At 36.8% G+C, this 13,577-nt stretch overlaps 1 long non-coding RNA gene and 1 other non-coding gene across 3 annotated transcripts; both read right to left on the bottom strand.

Annotated features, from left to right (window-relative positions):
* Positions 1 to 226: 226 nt before the first annotated feature.
* On the bottom strand, positions 227 to 2,190 carry LOC133869772 (uncharacterized). 2 transcript variants are annotated; one of them, XR_009900533.1, is made up of 4 exons: positions 1,942 to 2,190; positions 1,616 to 1,751; positions 982 to 1,179; positions 227 to 646 (listed from the first exon to the last, which is right to left on the bottom strand). It is a non-coding gene; the product is annotated as an uncharacterized LOC133869772 (long non-coding RNA). The 2 variants fall into 2 exon arrangements; XR_009900534.1 differs by lacking the exon at positions 1,616 to 1,751 and having other exon boundaries at positions 228 to 646; positions 1,942 to 2,173.
* A 9,946-nt stretch (positions 2,191 to 12,136) lies between these two features.
* On the bottom strand, positions 12,137 to 12,242 carry LOC133869960 (U6 spliceosomal RNA). Its single transcript, XR_009900589.1, has one exon. It is a non-coding gene; the product is annotated as a U6 spliceosomal RNA (small nuclear RNA).
* Positions 12,243 to 13,577: the final 1,335 nt, after the last annotated feature.

Raw genomic sequence — 13,577 nt, 5'->3', positions numbered from 1 at the left:
AGGCGTTTGGACAATTGATTTTAAAACAGTTTCTCCTTAGGGAAAAAAAGACCAAGTTATACATATGTGAAGAATATACCAAGCTATAAAACAAGGAAGAAAAAAAAAAAACAACTCCATAAACATCATGGATACATATCCATTCACGAATTTAGTCTGACAAAAAAAAACGATAAGGTTACATCCATCAAACAAAATGACACTTGCATAAGAAATCTCATCAAAAAATCTTCAAAAGTTATGAGTTTTGCACAATGTCATAATCCATCTGAAGCACCATCCATAGTCTATAAAGAAGTTCACATAAATCACTATCATGAAACTCATTATCATCATATGATTGGAACTCAATATCCTTCGTTGCATGCTTCCTAATGAAGTTATGATCATGAAGAGCCATAGACACCAACAATTTTCATCTTCATCAAGACAGAAGGAAGCCATCCAAAATATAAGATAGATTTGCATCTCGCTCATTAAGAATAACCAAGATGAGTGAACTTCATGTAGCAACTTCAATGTGAGAATGTCTTTGGAGTAGAAACAGAGAACAAAGACAAACCACTCAATTTGCTGAAGTGGGCTTAACCTTCTCTCTAAGTAATCGCAGTATGCCAGTATATGTTCGCGTTTCCAGTTGTCGATCCTGTGACAAGGGAAAAACATTTTCAATAAGAGAAGTTTGTACAACTTATTTTCTTCTCTTGAATGATGCAACAAATGTTTCTCTGAAACTTGGACACATGCCAAACATAAATTATCAGCCAATTAACATAGGTGCAGTTCAGTCTATGGTGCATGACAAACAGGGGATAAATGAAAGTTGAAGGGGCCTGTCCAAGCAGGAAGATGTTATACATCTGCCAGTTTAAGAATTTTCAGCATTATCATCAATCAGGTCAAGCAAATCTCTCCACTCAAACTTTTATTTATCCAGTGGAGATACTGGGGCTTAACAGTTAGTGACAAAAAGAAGCTAACCTTATAGTTTCCTTGTGTTGGCCAGCATCGTCAAGCATCATCAGCTTTGGTGGAGAATTGAAGACATATTGAACTTTAATTTAAGGGAATCGATCCTTCTATTCTTCAATGAAGCCCACAATTTCAGGATAGAAAACCAGTTTCCTCATGCAGACCTCCAGTACAGCACCATAAGCAAACTTGAGTCCATAAAAATGGCTGAAAGTAACACATAAAAATCTTACAGATGCAGCTAAAACTCCATAAGCAAACTTGAGTCCAAATAGAAGTAAAAATGCTGAGGAACGAGCTAATCGATATATCAATAAAAGTCAGTAGTCCCTAATACAAGGCATTAGCATCCTATCATCTATTATCCAGTCAACATATATTTTCATTCCAACAACCCCCTGCACATAGACCGTAGAATTGCTAGTTCTAGTTGTAATAAATTTTATTACAATGCTTTCAGTATGCTTAAGGAAGAAGACATGTCTCTAGACTTTGATCAAATTCAAAATTTCCACTAGAAATGTATATCTTATTGTTGAGCATGTAAACACGTGGTGAAAAAAAAATGAATTCCCATATTGGAAACATGTCATAACTGTTAGCTATTAATATAACATCATTAGACTTAAACCCATTGGCTTACGCTTAGAGATCTTTGTATTATATCTATATGACTCCATTGGTATTTCTTGCTATGAAATCCTTCCAAATCTTCAACTTAAATCCAACAAACCCAACGCACAGGTCATGATTATTAGCCAACACTCACATCGTAATGCCTGGAAAACGAATGACACAAACACATAATATATAAATCCATCAATCAACTCAAATCATTTGCACCTGAAAATTGTAATTCTAAGATCAGACAAAACACTTAAACACCAGAGTATTCAAGACACACCAATAATCTAGGAACAAAATTCAGTTTTTGAATTGTGTGGTACCCAAAGGATTAATAAAGAATACCTGGGTCCTTGATATACTTAGCAAAAGTATTGCAATCAGAGCAAAGAGCAAGCCCCGTAAAATCCAGATCCTCGCACTCCCTCGAGCTCAGTTGCTCTTTTGTGGTACCCAAAGGTACTGCAGCAAATAGCAGAGCTAAAATACAAATATAGATCAACGAGCTCATCTCTCTCCCTGTCGAAAATTTAAGGATTTGTTCCAATTTCTGTCGCCAGAGAGAGAGAGAGAGAGAGAGAGAGAGGAGGAAGACGAAGTGAGGCGTGGTGTGAAGAAGAAAGAGAGATGAGGTTCCTGGGGAGGTTGAGATACAGGAAATATTTTTGAGTATTCCCATGAATCGAACCGCAGATCAACCATACTTTCTTTGTCATTGTGCACTTAAAAATTAAGGCGCCTTTTCTTGTTTCGTAAGAACGGTTTTCGGAAACAGGTTGAACCTGTTTCCATTTTTTGTGTTTCTTCGTGTTTTTGTTTTCTCAGTTTTTGTTTTTAAAACAGCTAACCAAACGCTAATCTACAGTGCGGAAACATGTTTTGTTGTTTTGGAAACAGAAAACTGTTTCAAAACAAGTGGCCAAACAGGCTCTCGGGATTCAGTTCAGCCTTTGATTTCAAATTTGAAGTTTCAGATATTTTTAGGTTAACGTGCGATGTCTTAACGAAGAAGGAAACCAAAACGCTGTGTTTAGATACTTCAACTTTAGTATGTCGACAACTTAAAAACGGTCATCTTTATTTCCTGTTGCGTGTCTTGTCTTCCAATTTGAAAAACATGAGCTGTCCAAGTCACCAAACGTGCGTTTATATTAATATTAATTTGTATTTAAATAATAAAAATGTAAGCTTTTATATTTCGATTGCTTTTAAATTGTTATTTTTTCTATTCACTATGAGAGAGGGGAGAACGGAGAAATTAAAAACCCAAACAAAAGATTGATATTTTAAATTACTTACTTGTGAATATATTTATTTTTTATATATTTTAATTGTATGAAATATATAATTTTGTAAGTTATATTCTTTAATGTTTGAATAAATTTTTTTTTTTCAATTTTATAATTTAATCTTGACCCGTCTGAAATTAAAATCCTGGTTGTGCCACTGTCTAAAGCCCTATTTTTGTTCATCTGGCAAATTATATGAAGATTTGTTTATCTATTTTATTTCTTATTTTTTTTTAATAATATATCTGTTTATTATCTATGGCATCTTTTTGAATATTTCCTTTCTTAGCCTTCTAGCCCCACCCGTAATTTTATTTTCTTTTTCTTTTCTTTTCTTTTACACAACAGGAATTGGCCAGCTTTTAATCCTTTTGAATTCCCAATTTATAAGCAATTGATCTTTTTAATTTTTCTATGGGCTAAATTGTATAACTCTTTCAACTTAAATACTTTATTTATTTACCTCATTTCTCCCATTTTTTTTTTCTTTCTAATTACCTTCTTATGACTTTTCAATCAATTTCTTAATGGATATGTTTATTGTCCTTGAAACTTGACACCTATTCAAATTTAATTTTCTAAAATTTAAAAAGTTTTGATTTCGTCATTTAAGAATTTTAAAGAGATTAATTTTGTCCTTCATTTATCACCATGGATTAAATTGCATATGTGATAGATAAAAGATTGATGTAATTTATTATTATCCGAAGGAGAAGAGGGCAGGAGAATTATAAAAAAAAATAATGTAAGAAAGGGCTCCTTGCGTAAGAAGAAAGCTTGAGCAATGGCCCCTCTATTGAATATTCATTCAGCAAAGTACACGTGTATACATTTCAGTTTGTATTTAGTTAAAAAGATAGTTAGTTTGTTTTCAGTTAGTAGAATTAGTTTAGTTAGTTTATCTCTTCTTGAGTTGTATATAAGCAGAAGGCGCATGTAATCTTGAGTAAGTTCTAATGAAATTGAGTTTTCTTTTCTTCTAAACTCAAAATCTAATATGGTATCAGAGCTTTTTCTCTGACTTTTCCGCGTCAATCTTTTCCTTCTTCTCTCATTTCAATCATTTCAAATTTTTTTCTTCTATGGCGTCATCTGTTTCAACTGACGTTCATCCTTCTCTTTCTGATATGGATTATTCTAATCCATTTTTTCTTCATCATGGCGATAGTCCAGGTGCCATTTTGGTTTCTCAGCCACTCACTGGTGACAACTATAGCTCTTGGAGGCGAGCTATGATCATGGCTTTAACTGCAAAGAATAAGCTGGGGTTTGTTACTGGTACTCTGCCTCTGCCAAATGTTCCTGAATCTGATCCTCTCAATTTTTCTTGGTGCCGATGTAATAACATGGTGCTATCTTGGTTGATCAACTCTGTTTCTAAAGAGATTGCTGCCAGTATAATTTACATTGATTCCGCAGCAGAAATGTGGACAGATCTTCAGGATCGATTTTCTCATCTCAACGGTCCGAGGGTTTTTCAATTGCAGCAGAAGTTATCCTCTCTTTCTCAAGAGAATGACTCTGTCAGCACTTATTTTACTACTCTGAAGGCTCTTTGGGATGAACTTGAGCATCAAGAATCTATGCCTTGTTGCACATGTGGTGCTGCAAAGGCTATTCAAGCTAAACATCAGCGGCAATATGTTTATCAATTTCTCATAGGCTTAAATGAGAGCTATTCACATGTTAGGGGTCAAATTTTGTTGCTTGATCCTTTGCCTCCAATGAACAAAGTATTCTCTCTTGTGCTTCAAGAAGAAAGACAGAGAGGTCTTTCTATTTCTGGTACTTCTTTGAATATGAATACCACTGCTTTACTCGCCAAGACAGCTCCTACTCCTGCTCCTCAGAATCGATTTAAGAACCATCCTAAGAGCAAAGATCGCCCTGTTTGTTCTCACTGTGGAATCACAGGTCATACTATGGAGAAATGTTATAGACTCCATGGTTTCCCACCCGGATACAAGTTTACAAAGGGCAAGAATTCTGTTTCTGCTGCTAATCAAGTTTCCTCTGTTGTTGATCATTCAGTAATGCCTCAATTGCCGATTACTTATGAGCAGTGCCAGCAGCTTATGAATTTTTTCAAGAATAACAATTTGGAAGGTTGTTCTCAGACTCCTGCGGTGAATCAGGTGTCTTCTTCTCCTCATGAGCAATTGATCTCTCACATGACTGGTACTGTTTCATTCGATCCTAAATTCTCTGTTTTTGCTTCTTCTTTTTCTGTTTTCCAGAAATCTTCTTTAACAAATTCTATTCATGCTCCATGGATCATAGATACTGGAGCCACAGATCATATGATTTGTACCATCTCCTTATTCACCACTATCACAGCAGTAGTTTCTCAACAAGTTAGGCTGCCAAATGGGCAATTTGCATCTGTTACCCACATAGGAACTGTTAAAATTTCTGAGTCCTTTGTTCTTACCAATGTTCTTTGCATTCCATCTTTTTCTTTCAATTTAATTTCTGTTAGTCAGCTAATCAAAAAGATGCAATGCTGTCTCATTTTTTTGTCTCGTTTTTGTTTCATTCAGCACCTTGCACATTGGAGGACGATTGGAGTGGGTGAAGAGGTTGATGGCTTATATCATTTACTGCCAGTACCAGTTTCTGCTAAGTCTTCTACAGCTGTTTCTGCTGTACCAGTTTCTGCCAACAGTATTGTTCTTTCATCTGTTTTTCCAAATAAACATGTTTCTTCTGATTCTCATGTACATTCTGTAGAAAATAGCTTATGGCACTACAGATTAGGACATTTGTCTGATAGGCCTCTTAAGAAACTTTCCTCTATTCTTCCTCATTTTACAAATGAGAACAATAAACTTTGTACAATTTGTCCTTTGGCCAAACAGCATCGTTTATCTTTTCCAAATAGTGATCATACTTCTTTGCATCTATTTGACCTAATTCATTGTGATATTTGGGGTCCTTTTACTCCTAAATCTTTTAATGGTGCATCATATTTCTTAACCATTGTTGATGATCACTCTCGGTTTACTTGGGTCCATTTAATGCAACATAAGTCTCAAACCCGGAAATATCTTCAAATTTTTTTTGCTATGGTTGCTACTCAATTTAATAGCAAAATTAAATGTCTTCGTTCTGACAATGGAGTGGAATTCAACATGACTGATTTCTACCTTTCTCAAGGAACTTTACATCAACTAAGTTGCGTAGAGACACCCCAACAAAACTCAGTTGTTGAACGAAAGCATCAACACATCCTCAATGTTGCTAGGTCTCTTCAATTTCAAGCTCATCTTCCCTTACAATTTTGGAGTGAATGTATTCTCACTGCTGTTCACTTGATCAACAGAATTCCTTCTCCTCTTTTGTCTCACAAATCTCCATATGAAATTCTTTTTTCTGCTCAACCAGTTTATTCTCGATTAAGAGTGTTTGGTTGTTTATGTTATGCTAACACTCTTACTCGATCAAGACATAAATTTGATGCCCGAGCTCAACCTTATGTCTTTCTTGGTTATCCTACTGGAATCAAAGGTTATAAACTATATAATCTTGTTTCCAAATCTTTTATTATCTCCAGAGATGTTCTTTTTCATGAGACTATATTTCCTTTTGCTCTTTCTCAACATTCTTCTCACTCTGTTCCTTCTCAGCCGATTTTTCCTCTTGTTATTCCAGATTCAGCATCTCTTCCTATGTCTTCTTCTTCCAATGTTTTAGTTCCTGTTTCTGTTCCTGATATTCCCAGTTCAGTTCCAGTTCCTGATATTCCTAATTCAGTTTCAGTTCCTGATATTCCCAATTCTTCTTCTTCATCTCTTCCTGTTGTTTCTTCCAGAAAATCTTCTAGGCTTAGATCCAGACCTGGTTACTTGCATAATTACCATTGTAATTTGGCTGATTCCTCATCATCTTCTCTAAGGTCTTCTACATCTGCAGGTATTCCTTTTTCCATTTCTTCTTTTTTGTCTTATGATAAACTTTCATCTGCTCATAAACATTTTAGCTTATCCGTTTCTTCAATTGTTGAGCCTCAATATTATCATCAAGCTGTTCAGCATGTTGAATAGCGTGAAGCCATGTCTAAAGAGATTCAAGCTCTTGAGTTGAATAATACCTGGACTGTAGTTGATCTCCCTCTTTCCAAGCGTCCAATCGGCTGCAAATGGGTTTACAAAGTTAAACTTAAATCTGATGGTTCCATTGAAAGATATAAAGCCCGGCTAGTTGCCAAGGGCTACACTCAATGTGAAGGTCTCGATTACTATGAGACTTTTTCACCAGTAGCAAAACTCACTACTGTCCGAACTCTACTTGCTGTTGCTGCTACCCGTAATTGGCACCTTCACCAACTTGATGTGAACAATGCGTTCCTTCATGGTGATCTTGATGAAGAGGTGTACATGACCATGCCTCCTGGTTTTGGTAAGAAGGGGGAGACTAAAGTTTGCAAGTTAAATAAGTCTCTCTATGGTCTTAAGCAAGCCTCCCGTCAATGGTTTGCGAAATTTTCCTCTGCCCTCCTTGAGTTCAATTTTGTTCAGTCCAAGGCAGACTATACACTCTTCACTCGGCATCAGAATTCTTCCTTTATAGCCTTGTTGGTTTATGTTGATGATATCGTCATTGCCAGTAATGATGTCATGGCTGTTTCTCAGTTAATTGATGTTCTTCATGCTAGATTTCAATTGAAGGATCTTGGTTCTTTGAAGTTTTTTTTGGGATTGGAAATAGCTCGGACTAAAGATGGCATTTCTCTTAGTCAACGTAAGTATGCTCTTGAAATTTTGGAAGACACTGGTTTTTTAGCATCTAAACCAGCCAAATTCCCCATGGAAACCAATGCCAAGCTTTCCAAGACCTCGGGTTCTCCTTTATCTGATCCTTCTTCTTATAGACATCTTGTAGGTCGTCTACTATACCTCACTATTAGTCGCCCTGATATTTCCTATGCTGTGCAAGTTCTCAGTCAGTTTATGGATCAACCTCATTCCACTCATTTGGATGCTGTGCATAGAGTTCTTCGGTATATTAAAGGATCTCCCGGTCAAGGTTTATTTTTCTCAGCTCATTCTTCTCTTCAGCTCAAGGCCTTTTGTGATTCTGATTGGGCTGGCTGTGTGGATACACGCCGATCAGTTACAGGCTTCTGCATTTTTCTTGACAATTCCTTGATTTCTTGGAAATCAAAGAAACAGGCTACTGTTTCTCGCTCTTCGGCTGAAGCTGAGTATCGTGCCATGGCTTCTACATGCTGTGAGTTAGTCTGGCTTCATTCTCTTTTACAGGATCTTCACGTCTCTCCTCAGGTGGCTCTTCTCTACTGTGACAGCAAGGCAGCCTTACACATTGCTGCTAATCCCGTGTTCCACGAGCGCACCAAGCATATCGACATTGATTGTCATATTGTTAGGGAGAAAATTCAACTTGGCATTATCCGAACTTTTCATGTTGCTTCAGAACATCAGCTTGCCGACATGTTTACTAAAGCTATTGGTTTTTCATTGTTTTCTTCTTTGCTGTCCAAGATGAGTCTCCACAACATTTACGTCTCATCTTGAGGGGGAGTATTGAATATTCATTCAGCAAAGTACACGTGTATACATTTCAGTTTGTATTTAGTTAAAAAGATAGTTAGTTTGTTTTCAGTTAATAGAATTAGTTTAGTTAGTTTATCTCTTCTTGAGTTGTATATAAGCAGAAGGCGCATGTAATCTTGAGTAAGTTCTAATGAAATTGAGTTTTCTTTTATTCTAAACTCAAAATCTAATACCCTCTGCTCGAGCAGAGAGTCCCTGCCCGAGCGGGGAAGGACCTACCAGCTCCCCCCCCCCTACATACCTTTTTTTTTTTAATTAAAAAAAAAAATTATTGATGAGATCCCAATTGTAGAAAATTCCAGTCTCAAGGGACATGGGGGATCATGGCCTTTCCGATCCCCATAAATATAAAATAATAATAATAATAAAACTTTATTAACAGTTGTCCTCTACAAAAAATAAAATAAAATAATAATTCACATTTAACCCATAGATTAAATTCTTACCTCCATCCCTAGTAATATGAAAAATATGACATAAGATTGCATTTTATGAACAAGGACATGCCACGACTTCCTTTCAAGTTGTGTATGGTGGAAATTATAATTTTTTTAAAGGAAAAGTTGTTAACTTGGTCCATATAGTTTGATCATATAACAATTAAATCTTGATGGTTTTAAAATGAGCTTATAAATCTCGGTGATATGCCTTTTGTATCCAAATGAACCATTCGTACAAATTTTGATAATTTTTATTGATAGAGCCTTTTTGAAATTACAATTTTACTCTAAAATAATTTTATTTTTGTTTTTTTAAAAGAAAAGCTTGGTTCGAGGGTGGCCCAAGTGGGTAGCCGACCATCCCCAATATATATATATATATATATTTGTTTATAATTTTCTATTTAAGGGTTGATAAGGAGGGAACTACCTAGGCTACTTTCAATAAACAGATCATTAAAAGATTGATGATGCACGACCATAAGCTAGCCTGCTGGATGAACGTAATCCCATAGAATAATTAATATTGAAGAAAAAAATGGCATGGTCAAAAGGCTGTTGAACGGTCATGATCCTGCCAAACGATGCAAGCAGAGGCCTACGACTCGATCAAAGTGTAGTTGTTTAGAGCCTATGATGTAGCTAGGTAATCTATTATGACTGGAAATCTGCAAATTAAGCTCACTGCACAAAATACTATTGCCAATAATTTATGACTTATACTGCATTGGCCGGGCAACACCATTTGGGGCATCCAAAAAGAAATTATACAATTGCGACTGCCATGCAAAACCAGCGGTCGTATCCATAATTTCTTACCCAAGCAGGTGACGTAAAGAGGGATTTTCGTGTCATAACTGGATCTAACATAGAAGGCCAGTAATACTAATACCTTCCCCCATTAAAGAAGAAGTGCAACAATATGGGTTAATTAACTCAGCCAGCTGCCCTAACAATTAATGAAAACTCACGTCAGCCCAAGACAAAGCTCGATCCAATCATCCAATACCCAAGAGGAATAACTCATTAGGAAGAAAAAACCACCACTAAATATCTGTTTTCTCTCCTCTCCTGGTTTTCCTGCTGTGTAAACCGACTTGGGAGGGAGGCTGCTTGCTTCCCTCCCCATCTCTTCCTGTACCGTCTTACCCTATACCTTTTATCTCTTCTGAGGTATACTATCCATCCATCGATCTACTGCATCAAAGGATTTGGAAGGAACGTCAAAAACTCCTCTTCCATTCCTTTCATGAACTCTTTGCCTCTTTTGAGGAATCTATCTTGCTAGAACTTTTTCTAGTCCAATCTATATTTTTTCAATACCTTGTTTTTACTCAACAGCTTATACCAGTTTGCTCCATCTTCCTCCACCAAGTGTTTTGTGATTTTTGGATAGATTTTAAGTTTGATATCTTTAGATTCAGATCTACGTCCTTCTGTTCATCTTTGCATGACACGCACCTCATCAATGGGTTCGTCGGCGTCTTCTGCTTCCACCGATGGTCGTTGTACCTCCATCCTCCGCCCACGCATCGGCGCGTGGCCCACACGCGCTTGGGGGAGTTTTTCTCTTTCCGGCGCGTGGTGGCTCCGCTCGCCTCCCCTGCCTTCCTCCGCACAGACTTTCGGTGGATCCAGTCGACGTCGTCTTTTTCTGTTGATGAGAGGCCACTTCTTGGCGGTGCGTGGATCTCACGCGCCGTCTGGGCCGGCTCCCATTCCTCCTCATTCAACCGGAAATTTGCTGTTTATGTTATTGTTTTTGTATTTTTTTGTTTATTTCTGGGCTTATTTGTTTTTTCCCCTTGTAATTCTCTGTTGCTACTGTGTTTGGAGCCTTTGGGTTCTGTACCAACACCAAACCACCTTAACTGGTGGCCCCAATTTTTGACATTCTTGTCACAAATTTTTAGGCCCGCTTCTTCGAAAGCATTGTCTCCGCATACTTTCATTCTTAGTTTAATTTTTAGTTGCCCATGCTTTGTGTTGTTTGTTAGATTCTCCACTTCCTTTTCTTTTTGGATCAGAAGTGGTAAGGATCCTCCCCAGTAACCCTTTTACCTCAATTAATTAAAAAAAAAAAAAAAAAAAAAACTCATTAGGAAGCGTGTAAGGTTAAATGTTCCTTCAACATTTAAGTCAGTTACATGTCAGGAAATAAGTCCTATTTCCCAGGACCCATGAGGTGCGAAAAATTAAAAAAACAAAGAAAATTAAATCAACCACAAATGACACTGAGATTTAAGTGGTTCTCTCAATTTGAGGTACATCTACCGTAAGAGATACAGAGAAAATTCACTATTAAAAATAGTTACAATGAGAAAATCACTCAAAATCCATAGCCCCAATACACCTAAATTTTCTTCTCTCAAGAAAAGAAAACAACAAAGAAATTGTCTTGTTTCTTTTTGCTATACCGCAACACAAAGGAGTAAACTCTCCTTACTTTTCTTTTTCTTTTCTTCTGTGAGTGTTTTCTTCAGGTTGGCTATTTTCTTTCCTCGGTGATAGATTAATGCTTCAAGCCGAGTGCTTCTATTTATAAACAACAAGACTTAACACATAGTCAAATAGCTGTCGTCACTTTCTTCAAGTGGAAGTCACGATTGTGGTTTAGTACGTAACTCTATTGTTAGACAATGACCAAATGTTGGTATGGGGATAGTTCAGTGGTAGTTTAGGGTGGCTTGGTGATGGTTCAGGTATGGTTTAATGGTGGGCTAAGGGTGGCTTGATGATAGTCTAGAGTGGCTCGGCGGTGGTTCGGGAGTGGCTCGTGATGGTTCAGAAATGGCTTGGTGGTAGTTCGGGGGTGACTCGATGATTGTTTGAGGGTGGCTCAATGATGGTCCAGGGTAGCTCGGTGGTGATCTGGCAATGGTCCAGCAGTAGCCCAGGGGTGGCTTAGTGATGGTTCGAGGTGGTTTGGTGATGACCCGGCAGTGGCCTAGGCTCGTCTTGGTGGTGGTTCTACGATGGTCCAACGGTTTTAGAAAAAGAGAAACTTCCATAAATCATTTTCCAAAACTAAAGAAACTTTTTTGGTCAAACCGAAAAATATTTTCGGTTGCATCAAACACCGAAAAATACGAAAAACATTTTCAAAAAAATTTTTACGCCAAAACAAAATGAGCCTTAACCACTAATTCTTTTCTCCATTTTATGTTATTATTCAAATTAATATTACAACTATTTTCCTATTGTCAACACTACAATTGTTTTTATTTCGGATAAGTAAAATAATTTGGATCATTCCTCAATGTACACGTGTCATCCTTGTGCAAAAGGCACGATAATCTTCTCTACATTCGTTCCAAATTTATTAGGTGTCCTCGAGTGACAACATTATAGTTGTTATTAGAACTAATTGTCATAATTATTTTTTTCACCATTTTTATTGACAAAAGTTATCATTATTACTATTGGTGAAGTTGCCATGATCCTCACTCATATGATCATCGATTATTATTATTATTATTAGACTTGTCATTGTTGTTACTGATGGACACATAGCACATCTACTATTACTGTTGAACATGCATCTACTATTATTGCTGGACGCACAACTACCGTTACTGATCATTATGGTGCGAGCATATACTATTACGGCTTAGCGCGCATATGTTATTATTGAGGAACACACATCTACTATTGTTGTTGGATGCAAATCTACTATTATTGATGAACATACAACGACTGTTATTACTGGACGCACAACACACATCTATCATTGTTGTTGGACGTGCAGAGTGCAGAATCATTACTGCTAGACCCGTAGCATGTAACTCTTGTTACTGCTAGGTGTGCATCTATTATTACTGATGAGCGCGTTTCTACCATTTATGATGTATTCATAGTTACTATTACTACTGGACGTGACATGGTTATCACTATTCAACTCATCAACATTGCTATTGTTGAACCCATATGTATTATCATAAATGGCACAAGCACCTAAAATTATACTTGCAAATTCATCACCTTCTTTTTCTATTTTATACTTATATAGAAAGCACTAAAACATCCTCACTCTTAAGCCCAATGGACGTTTAGAATAAAACAAATGTAGCTTCTCTCAACGTTTGCCTCTTTAAATAGGCAGATTTTTTGTTACTGTGCACGGCGGTCGAATGGGATAGGGATGTGTTATTTCTAGCTCACTTTGGTTTATATCAAGTCTACACCAAAACATATTGGGTGTGGAACCCATTCATGTGAGACCCACATTTATGGGGCCTACATACATAGGTTTCACATCTATGTGTCTTGGTGTAGAGTTAATATACACCAATGTAATGTAAAAAAAAAAAAAATCATTACCCAATGGAATATACCGCCATTCGACTAGAGATGAGAGAGCAATATTAAATATGAATCGCATCAGCTCCATGTCTCATTGCATACTGATTCACATGTGGACATTATTACCAATCGAAAGATATGATACGCTGATTGAATGCAATTTGGCGTTCATCATTAAAACACGTGTCAAATCAATCTTTTCAACATGTGATAAGATTTTGGCAGTTAATCTTGTGCTGCTAGTGGAGATGTTTTCCGTTCGGGAGCATGATCCTCTCCATTTCAAATGGAGAGGATTCTCTCCATTTACTTATAAAGGAGGGGCATAGTTATCTTTTCACATTTTCATGGAATATAAAAAAAAACTATGTCCCTAC

Source organism: Alnus glutinosa, chromosome 5 (assembly GCF_958979055.1).
Source record: "Alnus glutinosa chromosome 5, dhAlnGlut1.1, whole genome shotgun sequence".
Classification (NCBI taxonomy): Eukaryota; Viridiplantae; Streptophyta; class Magnoliopsida; order Fagales; family Betulaceae; genus Alnus; species Alnus glutinosa.
The sequence above is the reverse complement of the archived record's forward strand: the minus strand, read 5'-3'. Positions and strand labels throughout refer to the sequence as shown.